Genomic DNA, 23,415 nt, shown 5'->3' on the forward strand with positions numbered 1-23,415 from the left:
GGGTTTACTTGTAGAGATCTGACACAGGTTTCAAAAGAGCTTTTTCTTTTCTTTCTTTCTTTTTAAGATTTTAATGCTTATTTATTTTGATAACTTTTAACAAATAATATATATCTTATGTATCTCTTTCTCAAAAAGCTTATTAAAATAATAAGCTCCCCCCCATTGTATTTTAATTGGGGAAGTAATCTCCTAAAAACGAAATGTAAAATATCTTAAAACAATTCTGAGGACCTCTGGTTCCATGCTATAATTTCCCAGCTGAAAGTTACTAATTTATGAAGTTCCTATACTGAAACTTTACAAATCAAGATATGCATATTAGGATGTGCTGTAGGTGCACTGGTGGTGGCTCATTGTGTCAAAGTCTGAGAAATGGATGCATGATATGTTCTACAGACATCCAGGAGTCCCCATCCTCTGTGGGAGCAGCATCCAGAGACATTTGGGGAAACTGGACTATGAGGAAGCCCATCAAAGCTGCAAACAATGCAATGAATACAACAAAAGCCAAAGTGCCTTAGTAGTCTTTTTGTTTTGTTTTGTTTTTTAAGTTTATTTTTCAGAGAGAGAGCGAGCGCAAGCAGGGGAGGGGCAAAGAGAGACAGAGAGGGAGAGGAGAATGCCAAGCAGGCTCCACGCTGTCAGCAAGGAACCCTATGTGGGGTTTAAACTCACAAACCATGAGATCATGACCTGAGCCTAAATCAAGAGTGAGTCGCTTAACTTACTGAGCCACCCAGGCACTCCTTAGTAGTCTTTCTGGTGGAAGTCTTGAGATTTGTTGTTCAGGGAGCTATCATGTCATAAAAACACGAGATAGGCCATTTGATGGATTATTTCTCTTTGCAGAAAGACTTAATGTGGCATTCTTGTCCTTTCTACTGTTTCTTCTTCAGATGGTTCCAAGTCACCTTTAGTTTTTAGTTCACATTTTTCTTCTTCAGCATCTGCTCGGGAATAGGTGCTTATAAATCCTTGTAATGAGGGATGGTGCTCTCTTTGTTATGATCCCCCAAAACGCCAACTGTTTGACCATCCCAGTCACCATTCCTGAATTTCCAATATTTCTGGGTAAAGAGATGATGGTCACTCTTCAAAGAGAAAATGGCTTGATGTTTAAAAAAAATTGAACTTTTTTTTGAACTTGGCAGTCATCTTCATTGACAAGAAAGTTAAAAGACCTTTCATTTTGCAAAAGAACCCATTTTGGTTCTTCTAGTTCAGCATGCTTTTTGGCATGCATTATTTTTCAGATTTTCTCCCTGCTGAGTCATCATTTCAACTGCTTTACTAACCTGGCTTGCCTGATTAATAGCTCCCAATATCTAAGCCCTCCTGGCTTCTCATGCTGTACACTGGCTAAGGAACATTATATTCTTCTCCAGCTTCTTAATGATTTCCTGGGCCTGGCTGTCATCTTTACAGAACAATGTTAAAGACTCTAATAGACATTTAGATATGTCTTTCTTCAGATTTTCTTCTGTCCAGTCACAGGACCTTCCTTCAAACTCCACTACTTTCTCCAAGGTAAACCAGTTGCATTATTGCTGGAAAACAATAATCTGAGAAATTTGGCCTTCACCTCCTTCTCATTAGCAGAAGTGTTGTCACTAAGCTTTTTCCTATTTTTAAAACGTGTTTAAAATAGTCACAAAACTTCATGTTAAAGTGAATTATTAGGGCTTCATTTATAATTTAAAACGTATCCCCGTAGTATAAAATAACATAAGGTTGAATAGTCCATTAAAAGGAAATAACAGAAATTTGGCATTATAATTAAGAGATAGTTAACATGTTTAAGAAGTCAGGGTTTTATTCTGTATATATCAAACAGTTTAAAATATATAAAATATGACTTATAGGTGCCGGAAGCCGGGCTATCCAACCAGCCTGACGGCAGGGCCCGAGCGGTGGATGGATCGGGACTGCAGGCGGCCCACCGACAGTGAAGCTTCTTGTACTCCTGCTTTTATGTAATTTGGCCTTAATAAAAGTACCTGGGGAATTGTCTGTTGGGGAATTGCCCTTGACAGACCCCTGGGAAAAGAACCATTGGGGAAGGAAATAAGGTTCCGCAAGGAAATTGTGCAGCCCTACGTTTAGCCCTTGCCACCCCCTATAAAGACTCCTCTACCTAAAGGAAGGGTAGCCTCATACGTTTGCCAGCAAAGGAGGAATAAATGGATTTAAAAGCCCCACTCCAGCAACAAAGGAGTGTATCTATGGGCACAAGTTACTCCACCCCTAGACCCACTTGGCCCCCAGAAGGCGTTCCAGATGATGATTGAACCTAGTAGGTTAAGGTACAGAATGTTTCATTAGTTCCTAGGTGCATTGTCTTTCTGAGAATGCATAAGGTGTGGGTTCCCAAGGCCCTCTTGGCCCCCTCCTGGCACCTCGGACTGAGGCGAATACTTTTGTTCCTCAAGCCACAAATGGTTCAGGGAAACAACTAAGAGGTCTTGTCCCTGTAACTGTTCCACTTGAGGTGTTGAGAGATAGATGACCTTTCATGAAAACAGCAAAACAAATGCTTTATAGATTATAGATAAACATAGATACATAATGAAAGTAATGTAAGAAATTAATCAATAAGCAAAGGGCAGGAGGGAGCATTATGAGAAAATAACCATGTTATTCCTTAAAGGGTGATTACATATAGGAACATTTTTAGAATTAGGTAATACCAGAACATATAGATGATGCATGCTACAAGGAAATTGCTAACAAATATAATGCCACATTTGCCACAATAAAGCGGCCAGTTCAACACACTGCTGTTGTCTGTGTCCCCTTTTATTTTTATTTTTTATTTTATTTTTTCACTTTTTCCCTGATGCCATTCATCCTTCGGGAACCCCTGGACCTGCTGGAGCTGGACTCTGGCATAGAGGGCTTCCGGTCTGGGAGGGTTTTTAACCCTCTAATCCAACTGCCCATTTTTTAATTGTAAATCTTTTGAAATATCCTTGTAAGAGAGGAGACAATGTGTGATGAAATAATCCACTAATGGAAATCTCATTGTTTCTTGAGAAGCGCACTCAATCTGGATACAATCCTGATATAAAAACATTTCTTCTTTTGAGATGGAATCTGGCTTCCTAATCATTGTTCTCTGTTCAACTCCCTAAGACCCTATAAACAATGTCATCTCCATTTGCCACAGTCCAACCATCAGAGGTCTGGTGACTAAAATGTTCATTCCTCTTTAGACTAATCATCTCCATTCCTATAGTTGCTTTTCATATAGCATTATTTCAAGTCACGTCAGCATCCAGGAGGTGCTCTCTTGCAACCATTCTAGTTTCTCTATATTCCTTTCAAATGTGTGTATCCACAAGCATTTTAAAATTCAACAACATATATACTTCTCATTATACGGTGTCATAGTGATGGAGTCTAATGTAGTAGAAGGACTCCTCATTAGTCTAGATAGGATAATTTTTTATTATTTTTCCTTTGATGTCTCTCTTCCCCTGTTGGACTTTTAGCTCTTTGATGTAAGGGAATAGCTCTGTCTTGGCCCTCATTCTGTTTTCCATGCTTAGCATAATGCCTGTCTGATGCATAGTGTTCTATAAGTATCCATTAATTGAATGAATGGATGGATGGATGGATGTTAAGGTGTGTGGCATCATTTTTATTTTAATTCAGTAATAAATTATTTACCTGTGGTTTCAGCAGGGCTCTGATATAAACTAGTTTATGATAGTATCTCATAACTATTTCCTTCAAGAGCTATAAAATCTTTCTAGCATGACATTTTACAAAGGAGAAACATTATACATCAAGAGGCTGTATCCTAGAGGATAAGGTGATTAGATTCTGTGAGTCTGACCTGTGGAGCATCCAAGTTATTGATGGATATTTTTCTTTGTGAATTCTTTTATTGATTTCACCCTTTGGAAGGAGGTGAAGTGTTAGGCAATTATTGATCTGAAATAGGCTTGATAATAACATGCCCTCAACATCTTAATCAAGATTATGGATCAAGAGATTTCTGAGAGGCTGATCAATATGCAAATAGAATGGATTTGGAATATACTGTGAACACTGGAATCTTGATCCGAATTGATCTCAGCAGATGGAATTGTGATGCAGTTTCTTCCTTTTTCATCGAAGGTCGAGAGAAGATAGAAGAAGAAGCCATAAATTACATAGCCTGACTTGGAAACAAGAGCTTGTGGCAGACCAAAAGCTATAAGGCATGTACAAGAAGGGGAGTAGATAGGATGCTGCATTAGGCAGTTTGGTCTTGAGCAATATAGTCTTAAGGGCTATTGAAGAAAGTACTGCAGGACCTCTCTGAAAGAACCTCATCCCATACAGCAGCACAGGATCAAACAAGTGAAAGAGATATGTAAAAGCCTAGAAGTTTTTGCTAATGTTGAGAGGAGAAGAAATACTATCTTAGGCTGCATTAATAGAATAGGGAGGTGGTAGTTCAGTTTGGGATTTTATGTTCCTTACTAGGTGTCATTGTTTTAAAAGCAAGATTGAAAACCAATATATCCCAAAGAGTAGCTGAGATGGAGAGGATATTTTGGATTTTATCAGCTGAAGAAAGACCAAGGAAATTAAGACACTGGTTCTTAACTTGGCATGTGCTTCAGAGTCATTTTAATCTTTTATTTTTAATACACATACAGATACCCCTCCTCCTAAGCATTCTTACTCTTTAGATCTGGAATAGGGAGAGGATATGCATTACCCCCCTGCCCCTCCCCAAAGTTTTACAGACAATTCAAATGTATACCTCTGACTGCAAATCATCAAATTAGAAGTAGCTTAGAGAAGAAAGTTAAGAGGGATAGGACTGTCTACAATTGTAGAATGACAGAGTTTTACTCCCTGAACCTCCTGGGAAACCAGTTAGTGAATTCCCATCTGGGGTCTTTTGCTAATTCCAGAACTGACAGCTAAGCATTGTGGCCATGCTCTTTAGGTAACTGTGTCAGTTGAGTGGGCTGGCTGCAATGGATATTGCTGGCACAGAATCACTGTGCTGTTTTCTCCTATGTTCTGCAACCAGATGCTGAGAATGGATTTTCTTCGTTCCTTTCTCTCCCTCCTTGAACATTCATCTTGCACCAGGGGAGCCCAGGCCTTGGGGGATGGGGGTGGGATGAATCTGAACTGGAAGTGGGGCTTAGATAGGGCTTGACCTTAGTTTGTGTGTGGTTCATAATTCAGCAAAGATATGAAATTCAGTGACTCTTATTAAAAGTCTTTAGTAACTCTCTTTTTCTCTCTTTATCCGCCTGTCCCCCCTCTTTTCTTTTCTCATTATTGCCTCAATGTCAGTTTTCCAAACAGGCTTTACTCATTACAAACATTCGCCACTCTTCTGTCCTGCCATCTTGGCCATTGTGCTTGAAAAGTAAGATAATAATATGCTTCTAAAACTCTGCAAGACTCCTTATTTATTACAAAGTAGATAAAATTAGTCACCTGTGTCCATAACTTCACTCTTTTCTCTCTGTTCACTATGCTTTACTCTCCTAATTTGGTAATTCCTGCCTGAATAGATTTTTCTAGTTGTGTTTGTGGTTATCTGACTTTGAAAAAGAAGGAAGATAAAGCAGGCTCAGCTGTACCGATAATTTCCTCTTAAATTTTCTCTCCTTGGAAAAAGAATGGCAGAGGTCACATCAAGTTTAGTTTAGAACATGAGTATGTTTTGTCTCCTAAAACATAGCATAGTCCAAACCTAATTATGCTCTAGTATTTGAGACCTCTCTAGAAAAGGTTTTGTTTGCTTGAATTTTGCCAAAGGTTGTCTTCCTAGGTAAGCTACATCAGTTGAAATAGTAACGTAACATCCCTGGGAGAAAGGGACATCTTGGATCAGATCTGCTTATTACACAGGGTCAGAGGAAGTTTGGAGGTGAAATGGACTCCTCACATTTTGTGTCTTTGGAGGAGGCTCTGAGACCCTACTATAACCTGTCACTTCCCCTAAAAGGACAAGACACACCTGAAAATACAGGCTCAGTGAAGTCAACTAGTTCGTCAAAGAATATTTTGTGTCCCCTCTGTCATCTAGACCATCCATCCTGAGGAAGGAGGAATGCCCAGCCACCCACTCTGGGACCAGTGAGATGAAAATAGGGAAGCAGGTATCTGGTTACTTTATTTGTTCCATGTTTTTCTGTGGCAGAGAAATAAATAGCCCCTTCCTTACCACTCCCCTCCTTATTTTAGAATACATAGGATTTTTTTTATAATCCATTACTTAATTCCTCAAGTGGTAAAATAGCCTCCTGCACTTTTCCTTTAAGAAAAGTGCTAATAGCAGTTTTTCCCATTTCAGGAAATGGTACTTTTCCAGATATGTTTACTTGGTGTTTTTCTTAGTCATGTTTACATATTAAACCTCTCATTTAAAAAAATAGAAGCTCAGTCTTTTATTAAAGAAATTTCAGGGGCACCTGGGTGGCTTAGTCGGTTGAGCATCCAACTTCGCCTCAGGTCATGATCTTGCGGTCTGTGAGTTTGAGCCCTGCATAGGGCTCTGTGCTGGCAGCTCAGATCCTGGAGCCTGCTTTGGATTCCATGTCTCCCTCTCTCTCTGCCCCTCCCCTGCTCATGCTCTGTCTCTCTCTCTGTGTCAAAAATAAACATTAAAAAAATTAAAAAAAAAAAGAAATTTCAGACGTGGTGGGCTCTGGTGTGGCTAGTGGGACTGTGGGATATGCTTTGGAAACTGTGGTTGTGTCAGGGCTTCTACATTCATACCAAGAGATATGATATGATATGATATGATATGATATGATATGATATGATACAGAGCAGATTTCTACATTAAATATCTCTGTCACTCCTGAATTTTTCCCAGCTAAGACCTCTGATACACATAGCAGTTTCCCTTAAAATCATGTTAATGACTTCAATCATTCACCACTAGCTTCATTTCTCTATTGGAAATGTCACCCTGACAAATCTATCTCATCATTTCCAAATGATTGATCGAGACCTTTCATATCAGTGAGGTCAGAGTGCATAGTGGTTTGGGTTTGGGTCTTAAAGTCAGAAGAACCTAGGCTTCAATCCTAACCTCTACACTAATTAGAATGACCTAGGACAAGTTACTTAATCTCCACGATTCCCAGATTCCTTACCTATAAAAGGGAGATAATGATGCTCAGCCCACAGAGGAAATGCTACCTGCCTTAGAGTAAGCAGCAAATAAATGATGGCTCATATTTTGATAGTTGCCTTACTTACTAACCCGATGTTCTACTTGCTCCAGACTCTCTTCTCATTAGTTAAGCTAAGGCATTAAAAGCCGTAGTAATGATGATTATAACAGTTATTGATAATAATTATAATTTATTCATATTTACTAAGTGATAAATTTATGTGTATAATCTGGCATGTAATAAATATTCTTACCCCTGTGTTTCATAGCAAAGCTGAAAATGAAGTCTGAATATTCTAAATATAGTTCACACTCACCACCCCCCACTACCCAAAAGAAATCTCTACTGGTTTTGAATTTCAATCCTTTCTTTCTCTTTTCTTGATTAAACTTGTGGTTTTTTTTTTTTTCCACAATGAATGCCATAAAAAAAAATCTAACTCTGTGACATAGAAGTGGAAAAGGTAACTTTAGGGGATTATTTAAGCTGGAAACACATTTGTTTATAGCACTCACATTATCCCAGGGCATCCTGGACAGAATGAGTGCTGCCTCAGGCCACTAGCTTCTCAGGTATTCATTAATCCTGAAGAAAGCTTCAGGTTGAGGCCATTACCGCTTAATTACAGTTTGTGATTATTGGCACATTCTTTAGTGACCTTATTCTACGTGCTGGCCTGTTCATTCACTAGAGAATCCATGCAGCTGGAAACTTTGGCTGACTAGAAAGTATAAATGGGGATTTTGGGGGGGGGGGCTTGAATTGAAACCATTCTTGCTGAAATGTCAACACATTTTTCTCTCATCTGGATATGGTTAATCATGGTGCTTGCTTTGATTTACTTTTTCCATAAGCTGCACTTTTGAGGTGTGCCTGAACTTATCAAAATGCTATTTTAAAGCCGAGCTTTGAGCAGAAGTGCTTGTCTATCATTATTTACCCTTTGTGGCCATAACAAGGGAGGTTGCTTATGAACAGTTCAGCATTTTAGAGCTTGCAGCCTAGGTACCATCCAAGACTAGAAGAAACTGAAAGGAATTTTAATTCAATGATTACTCTAAGAATAATATTGTTCTATAATCATAGGGAAGGAAGCCTAATCTAGGAGCAAAGAGTGCTTGGCTAGGAACTGGAAAATCTGACTGGATTCTCTGCTTAACTGCAATTGATTTGGGGGCAAAATAGTTTCACTTATAAATAACTAGTGAGTGTTTTTTATGGGCCACACACTGAGGAAGGTATTGTGAATACCGAAGTCTATGGGGCGTGGGATAGTATTTTCCCTTTGTTCCTATGACACCTTCCCCAATGTATGATAATTATATAAGCAAATGAATGTGGCCAGGCTCCAATAACATTATATTTATGAACCATAAAATTTGATTTTCATACAATTTTCTGTATGTCATGAAATACCACTTTTCTTTTTTTAAAGTTTATTTATTTTGAGAGAGAGAGAGAGAGAGCACAAGCAAGGGAGGGGCAGAGAGAGGGAGAGATAGAATCCCAAACTATGAGATCATGACCTGAGCCAAAATTAACGTCAGATGCTTAACCAACTGAGTCACCCAGGTGCCCTGAAATATCGCTTTTCTTTTGACTTAAGACACTTTAGAAATGTAAAAACTATTCTTAGGTCATAGACCATTCAAACAGCAGTATAGATTTGGCCTATGGGCTATAGTTTACCAACCACTGATATATACCACAAACAAAATAAACAATAGCATGATCATTGTTGGCAGTAGATTTTCTGGGTTTTATGGGAGCATGTAGAACTCTTGGGTATCTGAGTCTTTCCCAAGGGATGAGTTACATGATAGGACTGAACGGATAAGTCCGTTGGGACCAAAAAGAAGGGTATGTGTGAAGGCCCAGAAACAAGAGAATAAATACAATAAATGAATGACTGAAATACAGAATATAAGAAATAAATAAAAATAAAAAAAACAGTGATAAATGTATGGTCTGCTTAATTGTGCAGGGACCATATTTTGAATAGCTTTATGTGCCATATAAAGATTTTGGAGCAACAGAAAGCTTCTGGAAGGCTTTTAATAAGCAAGGACAAAATTAAATTTCAAGTTTAAAACATCTCTGTGGATACACATGGAGGATAGAATAGACATGGCTGTGCCTCAATATGACTTTATTTACAAAAATAGTGGCAGATCAGATTTAGCCTTTGGGGTTTCATTTGCTAAACCCTGCTGTAGAGTCAGCTTGATTGAAATCTTGTCCCATAAATATTTTTTTTTGCAAATTGCTGTTTTTTTTTTTTACTATTTTCTGTTCAGCATTTCTTTTCCTTCAAAAAAATCCATCAGAAATCCATAAATATCTTAAATGAAGAGTGGACAAACTTCATTTGCTATGTTGAAAGAAAGCACTAACTCTGGGAAGATATTGAGACAACAGCTACTTTATTTCATTGCATTGAATGTTAACTCCCAGGGATTTGTCCTTCCATAGAGGAATTTGTCCCCTCATTACTTCTAATGTCCCCTTTCCTGCACATCTGTATCCTGATTTCCAGCTTATGCTATTGAGCTTCCTCTGTGACACTGGTTATATTTACTTGAGTTATAAGATGCCCAGCTAACTAACTTAAAACCTAGCCTTAGTCTTCCAATTTCAGTGACTTCAAATGCAAATAGAGAATGGCAAAGACTGTCTGCCAGACTACTTAATTTTAAAGGCTTCTTACTCACTTTGATACAAGAAAGAACAATTTCTCTAGTGGTAAGATCTCAAAAACAATCTTGAATACAAACATGTATAAGAAAAAAATGACAAAGAATGGTAGTGCCAGTGAAAATGCTGACAAAGGTGAATATGAATAAACTCTATAGAAGTAAAGACCTCCTTTTCAGCAAAGGATTCAACACAAATATCCAGAGTTGAAAGTTCAGCAATAGAAAGAGAAATTAGAAATTTGAAAAATCATGAACTCATTGACATGCTTGGCATTCTGAAAAAATTGTATGATTATATATATATATATATATATATATATATATTTTTTTTTTTTTTTTTAATAAGAAGTGGGGAACACCTGGGTGGCTCACTTGATTAGGCATCCAACTTTGGCTCAGGTCATGATCTCCAGTCTGTGAGTTTGAGCCCCTCATCAAGCCCTTTGCTGACTGCTAAGAGCCTGGAGCCTGCTTCAGATTCTGTATGTGTGTGTGTCTCTCTCTCTGCCCCTCTCTCACTTGCGCTCTGTCTCAAAAATAAACAATTAAAATAAATAAACATTAAAAAATGTGAAAATAAGAATTGGGTTAAGCATCCAACTCTTGATTTTGGCTCAGGTCATGATCTTACAGTTCATGAGTTCGAGCCCCATGTTGGGCTCTGTGCTGACATTGAGGAGCCTGCTTAGAATTCTCTCTCCCTTTCTCTCTATCCCTCTCTGCTCATGTGCACTCACGCTTTTCCCTCTCAAAATAAATAAGTAAACTTAAAAAAAAAATGAAAGAGAGAGGGGTGCCTGAATGGCTCAGTTAAGTATCGAACTATTGATTTTGACAGGTCATGGTCTCATGGTTGGTGAGATCTGCATCGGGCTCTGTGATGACAGTATGGAGCCATCTTGGGATTCTCTCTCTCCCCTCTCTCTGTCCCTCTCCCACTAGTGTTCTCCCTCTCTCTCAAATTAATAAACATTAAAAAAGAAAACCCAAGGGATCTTTTCAAGGTAAATCAATATATGAAATGTGTAGTGGATAGACCCCAACGGGGTTGGGGGTGGGGTGGGGAACACAACCTGTGTTATAGTCCAGTATCTGCAGTTAACCAGACGCTATTTGACTTTGAACAGGTATTATGATGTCATATGAAATGAGAAAAAAGAGTGTATCGTGTTTTCTCCCCCTGCATTTGCTCCCTACTTCTGCCAGCTTATCGCCCCAGAAGAAATCTAGACTTAATTAAGGCAGTTTTCTCCAACATTAGTCAATATGTATACTTAACAATATTATAACAACTATAAAAGCAGTAATTATTCTTAAACTGATCACTCCAAAAATTGATAAGAAATTATATGTGGATTTGAAGACTCATATAGATGAAAATTCTCCAAAATTGATCTTTAGACTTTAATTCCAATCAAAATTCTGGCAGGTAAGTTCTGCTTCTGAAAGCTGCAAAGGAATGTTGCTCCCATCCTAGCAGTAAGAGAAAGCCAGTGGTTTACAAATTTATCATTTAGCTCAAAGCCATCAGAGTGCTGAGGTCACAAGACAAAAAAGAAACCTGACTTCTGAAAAGTGACAGATCCCTTGGCATGAGGAGGACAGACACAGACCTTTCAACCTTGGCCAAAGCACAGGAAGAATATGCGGCTACCATAGAAGTATATAAGAAAAAAAGTCAGTTGATACTGTAAATACTTTTTTTTAAACTTCATTTATTTGTTTTGAGAGAGAGAGCAGGGGAGGGACATAGAAGGAGAGAGAGAGAGGGAAAGAGAGTAAAAGAGAGGGAGAGGGAGGGAGAGGGAGAAGGAGAGAGGGAGAGAATCCCAAGAAGGCTCCTCATTGCCAGTGCAGAATTTGATGCAGGGCTTGAACTCCAAGATCATGACCTGAGCCGAAATGAAGAGTTGGATGCTTAACTGACGAGCCACCCAGGTGCCCCATATTGTACATACTTAAAAGGCCAAGAGTGGGTAAAGATTTCAGTTTAGAAAAACTGAGAGCCACAGGCACAGGGGAGTTTGGCCTCACTCACAAACTCTTCTCCACGAGTGTCATCAAGTGCTCACACAGAGTAGGTTCAGGGCAAGAGAGCCCCTCCCTACCTCTTGACCTGTGATAGGGTAGATGTGCAAGAGGTGATTAGATGCCACTGACTGACAGGCAAAAAACAGTACTTACTTCACAAGATCCTTCATCTGAAACAAAAGAAGTCTGAAGCCATGAGGAGGGTCAATTCATCCAGAAGATATAACCATCTTAAGTGTTTATGTACTCAATTACAGAGCTTCAAATATATTTTTAAAACCTGATAGAACTCTCAAAATAAAAAATAGACCAATCTATAAAGATAGTCAAAGATGTCAACACTCCTCTGTCAATAATTAACAGAAAAATAGACAGAAAATCAGAAAAATTATGGTAAGTATCCGAAATCTGTAGTAAGACTGTAGAGATCTGAAAAGTTCATCAACTGCCTAATTTAATGGACTCTTAGCAACCCATTTCATAACATCACCACACACATTCCATTCAAGTGCTTGCAAAACATTTACTGAGATCGAACATATTTTTGGTTATCAAAGTATGATAAATCTCAATAATAGGCTTATACCAGAGACAAATAACAAAAAATATAAAAATTCTCACATATTTGAAAAGCAAACTATATATTTTGAAATAACTTCTGTATCAAAGAGGGAATGCTCAGAGTCATTTGAAAATAGTTTAATTTCATGAAAAAGCACAACATATCAAACTTTAGGGTATACATCTAATGCACTGTCTATAGTTTTCTCTATATAAAAAATAGAAATAATATAAACAATAGAAAATAAATACTAGAAAAGAAGAAAGATTTGAACTGAAAAATCTAAAGTTTCACCTTAAGATAACAGCAAAACAACAGCAAACTAAATCGAAAGCAAGCAAAAGAAAACATGTAATAAACTTAAAAGTTGAAGTAAAAGTAATTAAAAACAAGAAAATAGAGAAAATCAGTGAAACCAAATGCTGGTTCTTTGAAGAGATCGAATTGATAAACTTCCAGATACAGATGACAAATATCAGGAAAAAAAAGAACATCAGTATAGATCACAGACCTTGAGGTTATTAAAAAAAATTATTAACGCATTTGTTTAAATCCATTTGATGGCATAGATTAAAAGGACAAATTTCTAAAAGGTCACAATCTACCAAAGTTAATTCAAGAACTAGGTAACTTAAGGGGTGCCTGATTGGCTCACACGGCTGAGCATCTGACTCTTGGTTTCTGCTCAGGTAATGATCCTGGGGTTGTGGGATGGAGCCTGGCATCAACTCTGCACTGGGTGTGGAGCCTGCTTGAGATTCTCACTCTCTCCCACTGTCCCTCTCCTCTGCTCATGCTTTCTCTCTCTCTAAAATAAATAAAATGAAAAAAAAAACCAACAAGAATTAGATAACTTAAATGGTCTTCTATTTAAGATAACCTGTGCACAAAGAAAATTCTAAGTGAGAATTTCACTTCTGATTCATCACTTCACTGATGAATTCTACCGAATGGTTATAGGCTACAAAAAAATTCTCTAGATAACTGAAGGAGGAATACTTCCAAATTTATGAGGCCAGTGCTACCCAAAGACATGACAAAAAAAGAAAACTACAATATTCAATATTCCTCATGAGCATAGGTGCAAAAAAAGCCCCTTGAGAATAAATAGCATATTTTGTGAGCAGAAAATGTTCTCAAAGGAGATCTTGGTGTCTGGAGCAATTTTCCAACCTCAATCAGCTCGAAACCCCTAAGAGTCAAGGGAGGAGTTCAGACTTCAACTCCAAGTTCTATTTGCTAATTTTGTCTCTAATCTCATTTCCCCAAACAGATTGTAAATACTTTGTAAATACCACGAAATTGGAGATCATATCTTCTACTTAAGTTTTTTCCACTAGCATAGCAATTAGGTATTTAATTAATGTTTGTTCAGTAGTTTGAGAGACACAAATGTAGAAATCAATTGTATCTGTTCAACAGATAAATTGACTGCACACTGAGATTTTGATACTGAACTTAGTCTGACAGTTATCTTGGGCTCGCTAATGGCAGCTTCTCTCTCTCAATACATAAACCTTCCAGTGCAAACTTTTAATACATCTTCAAAATGCATAGAAATAAAATGTAGCAGAATAAATTTCACAAAGTAATACCAGCAGAATACCACCCAGATCCCAAAAATCCTCTTCTGTCCCCTTACAATTTAGTGCCAGGCCTCTAAGAATAACCAGTTTCCTGACTTTTAACACCTTAGGCTAATTTTGTCTGCTTTTGAAACTTTTATCAATAAAATCGTAACATATGCACTCTTTTGGGTCTAGCTTCTTTTCCTCTTCATCAGATTTACCCACGTTGTTATATATAATTATAGTTTGTTCATTCTCAATGCTGAATAGTATTTATTTGTTACATAAATACTATTTATCTAGTCTACTATTGTTAGATAGTTGGGTAGCTTCCAATTTGGAGATATTATGAACAGTGTCATTATAAACACTTGTACATGTCTTGTGGGGTATATATTGATATATTTCTATACAGTTTAATTAAAAATTTTTTTAAATGTAATTTATTGTCAAGTTAGCTAACATACAGTGTATATAGTGTGTTCTTGGTTTTGAGGGTAGATTCCTGTGATTCGTCACTTAGATACAACACTCGGTGCTCATCCCTACAAGTGCCCTTCTCGATGCCTATCACCCATTTTCAAAAGTTTATTTATTTTGAGGTGTGTGTGTTGTGGGGGAGGGGGGGAGAAGCAGAGAGAGAGAGAATCCCAAGCAGGGTCTGCACTGTCAGCACAGGGCTCAATCTCAACGCAGGGCTCAATCCCACGATAGTGAGATCATGACCTGAGCCGAAATCAAGAGTCAGACACCTAACTGACTGAGTCACCCAGGTGCGCCAGTTTTTGCTAAGGAGTAAAATAGCTGGATCAAAATATGCATATTCTTAGCTTTAGTAGATATGGCCAGGCATTTTTCCAGTTTAATGTTCTAAGGGCAGTGTAGGAGAGTTCCAGTTGCTCTACGTTGTCCTCAGTACTTGAAATCATTACATTGTTAAATTTTAGCTGTTTTGGTATGTGTAGTGGCAATTGGTTTGTGATTTAAATTCCGACATTCTTGATGATTAATGAAGTGGAGCACCTTTCTTTAGTATTTTTGGCCAAATGGTATGTTATTTTGTGAAGCACTTGTTCATATCTTTTATTCATGTGTTTTCAATTGGATTATATCGTGTATTCTTGATTTGTAGAAGTTCTTTGTATATTCTAGTTATAAATCTTTGTTGGATACATTGCAAATATTTTCTCTCACTTTGTGGGTTACCTTTTCTTAATGGTATCTATTTACAAGACTACTGAAGCTTTTCACAGTCTTTTAAACTTTCTGTTTAGGTTTTAGTATCCTGATTGCTACTGTTCCAGAAATTGGTAACTGTTGTGAGATAAAACCAGCGGTAAGCCTGAGGCTCCTCGTATATCTATCAAAAGCTTAGTTTTTTTCTTTCTCTGTCCTCCATTAGCATCCCTTTCTGGGATCTAAATTTAAATTCTTATCCTTATGCACATTCACAAAAGTTACAATGAACCTTGGATAAAAGTGATTGCAGAAATCTGTTCACTTTTGCTACAATCCTTCTCTCTGAAGTATGGCTCTTCCAATTCTCTGATTAACATGTTTTATCTTGGTTTTCCTTTTTGTTCCCAGTGGCAGCATTGGTCTGCCAAAATCCACTCCTTCCCATTTATTTTTTAAGCAGCAATCTACCACAGTATATTTTGGATTGATAGATACTGATAATTTATCAACTACCAATCAATCAAGAAACATCAGCTAAGTGGGATGCCTGGGTGGCTCAATCAATTAAGCATCCGACTCTTGATTAGGGCTCATGTCATGATTTTATGGTTCATGAGTTTGAGCTTTGTGTCAGGCTCTGTGCTGTCAGCCTGCTTGGGATTCTCTCTCTTCCACTCCCCTGCTCATTCCTTCTCTCTAGATAGATAGATAGATAGATAGATAGATAGATAGATAGATAGATTTAAAAAAAAACAACATTAAAAACAGACATGTCAATTAAGAAATATTTTATGTAAAATGGACTTGCAAATATTAGTCTTCTTGAGGCTGACACATTTTGGGGTAAGTGGGCATCGGGAGACCTGAAGAGGAAGACTCTTGAGAGAGGAAGATCTCATCTTTATTTGCTTTTGGGAACTGAACCCTTCTTAGAAGCACTGGGAAACTAGAGTGGAGCTGATTGCCCTAATCACATGGGAGAAGTGAAACAGAAACAGATTTAAGGGTGTTTAAACACATTAGTAGTGATTTTTCTCGTGCATGACTAGCTTTGTTGCCAATTCAAGTAATGTAACTAAATCATGGCTTTGGGACTTTTCTCAGAAAACCACGAAAAGAAACTGAAAAATTACTTGGCACATTGCACATAGAAAATTGCGATTTGTTCTGAAATGAATTTCTGACCTAGATTGCCAGCCTGATTCCTGTATTTATGCCAAGGGTGGAGCTTGAACCTATGATGTCATAGCTATCTAGGGCTAAGGTGGACTCATACTGGCAAACCACATGGCTGATGCCTGCGGATAACAACATGAACAATCTCAGTCTTTTTAACTACATTGTCACTCTTACTGGTATTTTAACTTCTTATTTAGGTTTCAGCAATGTTTGTGTACAGTTACTTTTTTATCTAAACAACTGCCTCAACACAAAGCTGAAGTCTTAATAATATTTTAATAATAGTTGAGCCCTCCCAGGGGATAGTTTTGGATTTTATTCTTGAGCCAGGAGATTTCCTAAAGATGATCTCAAATAATGTTTCAAAAACAGACACAGGTTTTTAAAGAAAATTCATATCCAAGTATCACTCACTATGATTGGGTACAAATAATGTGACACAAATAATAATAGTTAAATATGTAAGTTTTCTCTGATTCTAATTTTAAAAATAAGATTTATTGACTTTTTCTGATTATAAAGATAATGCTTTTCTGTGCAAAACTTTAAAGAAACGATTATTTATCATTTCACCCAGAGAAGTGTTAGTCTGTGTAAAACCTTATATTTTTATATCCTATAAATATAAATATATATATACATACACACATACATGTTTTTACATATGTATATAGATGTTTAAACTGGATTTATATTATATATTATCTTTTATAAACTGACTTTTTTCATTTAACTATATATTTTGAGAAATTTCCCTTTCCATTACATTTTGTGTAAAATGTGATTTTAACAGGTGTATAGTGTAGCAAATGTATATGCTAATACACTATTGATGAACATATAAGTTGTTTGAAACTTTTTACCATGTTCTAAGAACATTCTTGTATATGAATCTTTCTGTACACATCTAATCATTCTATTAGAATAATTTCTTACAAAAAGAAATATAAGACAACAAATTCATAATTTTAAGGCTCTTGAATCATGATATCAAATTACTTTTCAGGATAGAAGTGAATGTATTAAAGCATATATTTCACTGAGAATTTGCCAGTACTGAAAATTGTGCATTTAATTATCTTTCCCAGCTTCACAGCTGGAAAAAAAAAAAGAGTTATTTCTTTGTTCTTTTAGCATTATTTACCATTTGGCAAGACTGGGAATTTAGGTAACTGTTAATGTTCACTGGCCTTTTGTGTAAGCTGTTCTTTATTGAATTGTCACTTTACATACTTTGCTTACAGTTATAATTGGCAGTTTTATTTTTCTTAAGATTAATGAGACCTCTTTTAATATAAAGACTGTTAGCCATATATCTGTCATGTATGTTCCAAAATATTTCTGTTTATAATTTGCCTATTAATTTTTCTGATGTAATAACATTTTTTTACTAGTCACATCATCCAAACCTATCATAGAAACAGAAACCATAGAAAGCTATTAAATTTCTTTATGGTTTCTTCTCATAGTTTCTTTGCTATCGTTTCTTTGCTATTGTTGATTTTTCTGTAGCTTCCTCCTTTGTTTAAAAAGGTCTTACTAAGTCCAAGGTCAAATAGATGTTTATCTACATTTTCTTTTATTTCTTTTATTATTTAATATTTTTATATTTAGTTCTTCAATCCATTTAAAATGTGTATGGGGTATGATAATTATCTAATTTAACTTTTTCTAAATATACAATTTATTACACAGCTTTTATTAGCAAATTTTTATGTATAGCAGGTCATTAAAAGATGTTCTTTCTGTTTGTGTTCTGCTTTTCACTATTGTACTGTTTCACTTATTGCTTAAAATGTGTTTAGACAGGTAGCAGGCTACGCCAATTCTCTCTTCACTATTCTATTTTCAAAATGTGTTGAATGTTTCCATGCATTTTTTCCTCCATATTAATTTAAAGATAATGTTTAAAGTATAGAAATAATCCCACACAGCTTTTCAAAAACATGAGTAAGCTTCTGGTGAGCTCTTCTATCTGAAAAAGAAAAAGTAATAGGTAAAAACAAAAACAAGATAAATAACCATATAGAGTAAACTATTTTTGGTGTTAAAAACGAATAAAAATTGCATTTGCTTGAATATGAGAAGGTTTTCTCTGGAAGGACACATAAACAGTTGTTAGTTTCAGGATTGGAAGACAGGGATGACTGGGAGGTTTACTTTTCATTAAACATTCTTCTGTACTTTCAAATTTGATATTATGCTGAAGAAAACAAATTCAAAATTTTCAGTCATCAAATAACAGCCTTGTAGGTGGTTTTAAAATTATTTTGAGGTTTACACATTGAAAGAATTAAAGCTGCAAGGTTAAAGCGCTTGCCCCAAACCATGTGACTAGTGAATGGTGTGGCCAGGACTCTCTGAACGGAAGCCAGAGCGTTCCATGCACAGTCCACTCAAGGATGGAGGCAAACAGAGAACCCACAAGCAACCGTAGTCCAGGAAACCCTTTTTTTTTCTTACTGCTTCCTAGTTTTTGCTTGAGTCATCTTAGACATAAAATTTTTAGTTTGAATATCATTCAATTTCTAAAGGTAACCTCTATCTTTAAAATGTGAGGATAGGAAGTTAGTTTGAAGAGGAGCAGGAGAGTTGAAGAGACCCAGTGTAAAGAAGGTAAATGCCTGAGAACACAGAGGGATATAACCCATGAAAAGTTCCGTAGTGCCCTGAACTGTTGATGTGAAGTGGTTTGTAATGGTGATATATAGGAAGTGTCACCTTATACATATAAGCAACTATGTTTCTGCTGAGTACCAAGTAGGAAGAGTGTCTCAACAAAGGGCATTAGTGCTTCCCATCTTAACAGCACAGGAAAAAATGGAGTCCCCTATACAGAACACTGAGAAATCAAGCATCCCACTCAGATAAGAGGGGCAAGGCCGACAATTCACACATTGCATTTGGAGAAAAGCAATGTTTTTCATAGTGGTAGACTTGACCACTCCGTACTTAAGAGCCTCTTATTGTTTGCCTCCCTCTCTGTTTTTATCTCACTTTTCCTTCCCTTCCCCTCTGTTCATCTGTTTTCTTTATTTTTTTAAAAAAATATTTATTTATTTAGAGAGAGAGCACATGCAAGGGGCAGAGAGAGAGGGAGACAGAGAATCCCAAGCAGGCTCCACACTGTAAGTGCAGAGCCCAACGTGGGGATGATCTCAGGAACCATGAGATCATGACATGAACTGAAATCAAGAGTTGGATGCTTCGGGGCGCCTGGGTGGCTCAGTTGGTTGAGCGTCTGACTTTGGCTCAGGTCGTGATCTCACGGCTCGTGAGTTCGAGCCCCGCGTCAGGCTCTGTGTTGACAGCTCCGAGGCTGGAGCCTGCTTTGGATTCTGTGTCTCCCTCTTCTCTCTGCCCCTTCCCCACTCATGCTCTGTCTCTCTGTCTCTCAAAAATGAATAAACATTAAAGAAAATTAAAATAAAAATGAAAGCAGCATTCTCTCTCTCTCTCTCTCTCTCTTTTTTAACGTTTATTTATATTTGACAGAGAGAGAGAGAGCATGAGACAGTGCATGAGCAGGGAGGGGCAGAGAGAGAGGGAGACACAGAATCCAAGGCAGGCTCCAGGCTCTGTCCGAGCTGTAAGCACAGAGCCTGATGCAGGGCTCAAAGTCACAAACTGCGAGATCATGACCTGAGCCTAACCAACTGAGCCACCCAGGCGCCCCACAGTATTCCCTCTTCAGAGGGCTACATACTTCCCTGGTAGTTAGAAAATTCTAGTTTGATGAGCTTAAGAAAATGTACCTCTTTCAAAAGAAATTATACCTCTCTCTCACCTTTATTTAACATTTATTAAGCAAGTCTTTGACATTGCTCAGAAGTGAATAAGGAAAAGGTGAGGCAGCATATAGAATTTATTCTGATTTTGTGAAGGGTTTTGATTTTATCCCTTAAGGGTTTTTGAGGTGAAATTCATTACAAAGTGGCGAAGTATGAAGCGCAGACCTTCATCACTGAATATCACAAATCACTTAAAACTATTTGGGGAATCCATTGGGTTCTCTTCTTACATGAGAAAATGGTGTTTTTGAAGACCGGGTAGAGAAAGGTAAATTTTCCTAGATTAATTCTAGAATTACAGGGTCAACATCAAATAGTCCAAGTATAACTAAGATAATTGTAGAGATAATGGGAGCACAATGATGATATTTTGAAGTGCAGACTACCAGGCCACAAGCACAAATACTTGTTTTCTTTTTTAGCAAAACCTTTTGGCTGCTCATTTCCATTTAAGAGGCTCAGACATATGGCATTACCCATTGCTCGGCAGGCATTTTCTTAATTGGAAAACATGTGTGCCCCTTTTAGAGTCACCAGGATACTCCGGAGAAATCATTTTAGCATCCATAGATGTTCACGTCTGTTCCTCTTTACCTGCATGAGATGTCGTATGTTAAAACAAACTCAGCTGCATTTGGTTGACGGCAATCACTATTTCTAGCTTGCTTAAGTGTTTGGGCTGAGAGTGAAGACAGGAAAAATCCCTAGAAGAGGAGATAATGCTTTTAAAGTCTTCACTGTATCCATTTAGAGGGAAAGATGCATGGCAAGGTCAAAGAACTAGAAGACTCGTATTTATAGAGGATGCATTGGAAATCAGCAGACCTTTTCTCCCACTGTCTTTTTTCCAGCTAGAAATAGATTCCAAAAGACATTGTTGTCTCATATCCGTGGCTTTGGGTTTTGGGGAAAGGCTCCTCTGAGGAAGGATTACTGCTGTTCAACAACCTCTTCTCCCTCATTCCCCAGCAGCCTCTGGGAGGGCTGTAGGGAAGAGAGTCCAGTGCTGGACTCAGGGACATCTTTGCGAGGTAGTAACCCAGTTTATGCATCCTGTTTCCTAACCTTATACCATTGTTCTTCAGGAGAATCGCATGCCAGGGAACAGATGTTATAGCTTTTCTCTCCTGGCGTAACCATAGAAGAGTTAATCCAAGCAGTTTGCTTTGCTTCATGAAGTACGAGGTTAAAGACTAAAGGTCCTATAGAACAGAGAAGATCTGTCACATCTCTTGCTCCATAGAACTGACATTTGCTCAAGTTCAATGTTTTTTTTTTTTTTTTTTTTAACTAGTCTTTTGTACTCCCAATGGCTATCAGCCCAATACTACAGGACTTGAAGGTCCTGGTCATTCAGACATGCATTAAAGCTCCCATTTAAAGGCTCCAAAGCATGTTGCCTTAACTTTACACCTGTCTCCTTCTTTCCCAAATAGGTAGTGCCCATTGATCTGTTGTGATACAATTCTGGACAACTGAGGCATAGACAGCAACTAGTCTAAAGAGATTGCTTAGGGAAATTGGCCATGCTGAGAGCAATGTGTAAGGGCTCTATCTGCCAGTCTAGCCATCTCTGCAGTATTTCTTCTGTGAGAGGCACCAGGCAATTCTAGCCGAGCATGGGCTTTCTGGTCAGCCTACCTGGGTTTTGATCTTAATTCCACCTGCTAGTGCCTTTCTGACTTTGGCAAATATTTTCATCTCTCTGCGTTTCAGCTTCATTCGGTGAAATGGGTTAATAATATGTCTACATAGAAGAGTTGGGATAATTAAATGAGTTGATACATGAACAATGTTTGGAACAGTGTCTGGCACATAGTAAGTGTTGTAAGTTTCCTGTCATTATCAGTAGGCAGAAGTTCTTTATCTTCTCAAGTTTTACTGGCTCTGTGAACTCCCTTGAAATTGTATACAGAATCTAATGTGGCTGCTTATACATAAAATTTCTTGGCAGAGTGCTCATACTGTTCATCAAAGTCATCTCTGAAATGAAAATGTTTAAGAACCACTGTGCCATACTGTATAGGTCTCCGAACACTAAGAGTTAGTTTATATCATTACTACATGATTTGGGTTCCTATAAATAACAAATCTTCAAGTAAAATAATCATTAAGAATCTATCTATAGGGTATGTGAAAGCTATTGGTAAGGTATGCTACGTTTGTTTTCTACAACTGCCTTTTCTGAATAAGAAATTATTATTTCTTATCCACAATTACAGGCAGAGGTTAGCTAGAAAGATCAATGGGCCAAATTAAATAATCAAAGAGAACATGCCATATTGAATAGCCCCCAAATTTGGGCATTTTTTTTCCAGCCTTTCAGCTGCCCTGCATTAATGCAGTGACCCACTAGATGTCAATGTTTCCATGAGAATGAGTAAAGGCATTCTGTTGTCATCCTTAAAGCAAAGGATTAATTGATTCCTATAAAAAGTTAGATGAAATAAAATGTTCTCCTTGCTCTTCACACGAAGATAAGCTAATAACTTTGGACACAATTTTACTCCTCTGAATTCACCAAATGTCCAATTACATATCCTCTCTGCCTGGACCTTCAAAACAATATAAAATTGAATGAAGGCAATGAAAGAAGTCACAGGAGGATTTCGGCAGAGCACCATCCAGTTCAGAAACAAAGCAATTCAATATGTGTCTCCAAGACTTCTAAATGCAGTGACTTAGTAAGTTCTTCCTGTATCTCCCCCTATCTTCTTTTTCTTTTAGCTTTGGGACATTAAAAAAAAAAGTCTCTTTAAGAAAACGATGTTTCAGCCATATTTCTTCAAGTAGGCTTGCTTAATTGGACAAAGATGACCCTATTTGAATCATAAATCTGTGTGGAATAGTTCTGTGTTTTTAGATGTTCTATTTTTCCACCATTTGAGCACATTTTAGATGATGTGCCTCAACCATCAGACACAGATAATTAGCAGAGCCACAAAGAGCTATCTAAAGAGGCAAGGAAACATAATAGATGGGATATAGGAAAATTATATAAGCAGAAGTATCTAAATGAGTAAGGAGGATGCTGAAAGCATTAATTCAAGGAAAACACCAGCACAAGGGCTTCCTGGTATCCTGTCCTTGTGGTTTTATTCAGTACATGTTCTTTTCTCCAGGAGCAAGGAGCAAAGCAAATGTTACTTTATAGTGGTTCTGCTGCATGTGCGCTGAAACTTCCCCAATGTCAAATATCACCTGGGAATTTAAGGTCTACCATGTTTACTAGAAAATTAAAACCAGGAAGTTTGTCAAATACAT

General features: G+C 37.4%; 1 non-coding gene and 1 pseudogene across 1 annotated transcript; one reads left to right on the forward strand and one right to left on the reverse strand.

The window, feature by feature from the left end:
- Positions 1–271: 271 nt before the first annotated feature.
- The window catches only part of LOC106973869 (inositol 1,4,5-triphosphate receptor associated 2-like), a 77,600-nt pseudogene continuing 54,456 nt past the window's right edge, over positions 272–23,415 (reverse strand).
- TRNAQ-UUG (transfer RNA glutamine (anticodon UUG)) lies at positions 19,575–19,659 on the forward strand. The gene has a single exon. It is a non-coding gene; the product is annotated as a tRNA-Gln (tRNA).

Source organism: Acinonyx jubatus, chromosome C2 (genome assembly GCF_027475565.1).
Source record: "Acinonyx jubatus isolate Ajub_Pintada_27869175 chromosome C2, VMU_Ajub_asm_v1.0, whole genome shotgun sequence".
Taxonomy (NCBI): Eukaryota; Metazoa; Chordata; class Mammalia; order Carnivora; family Felidae; genus Acinonyx; species Acinonyx jubatus.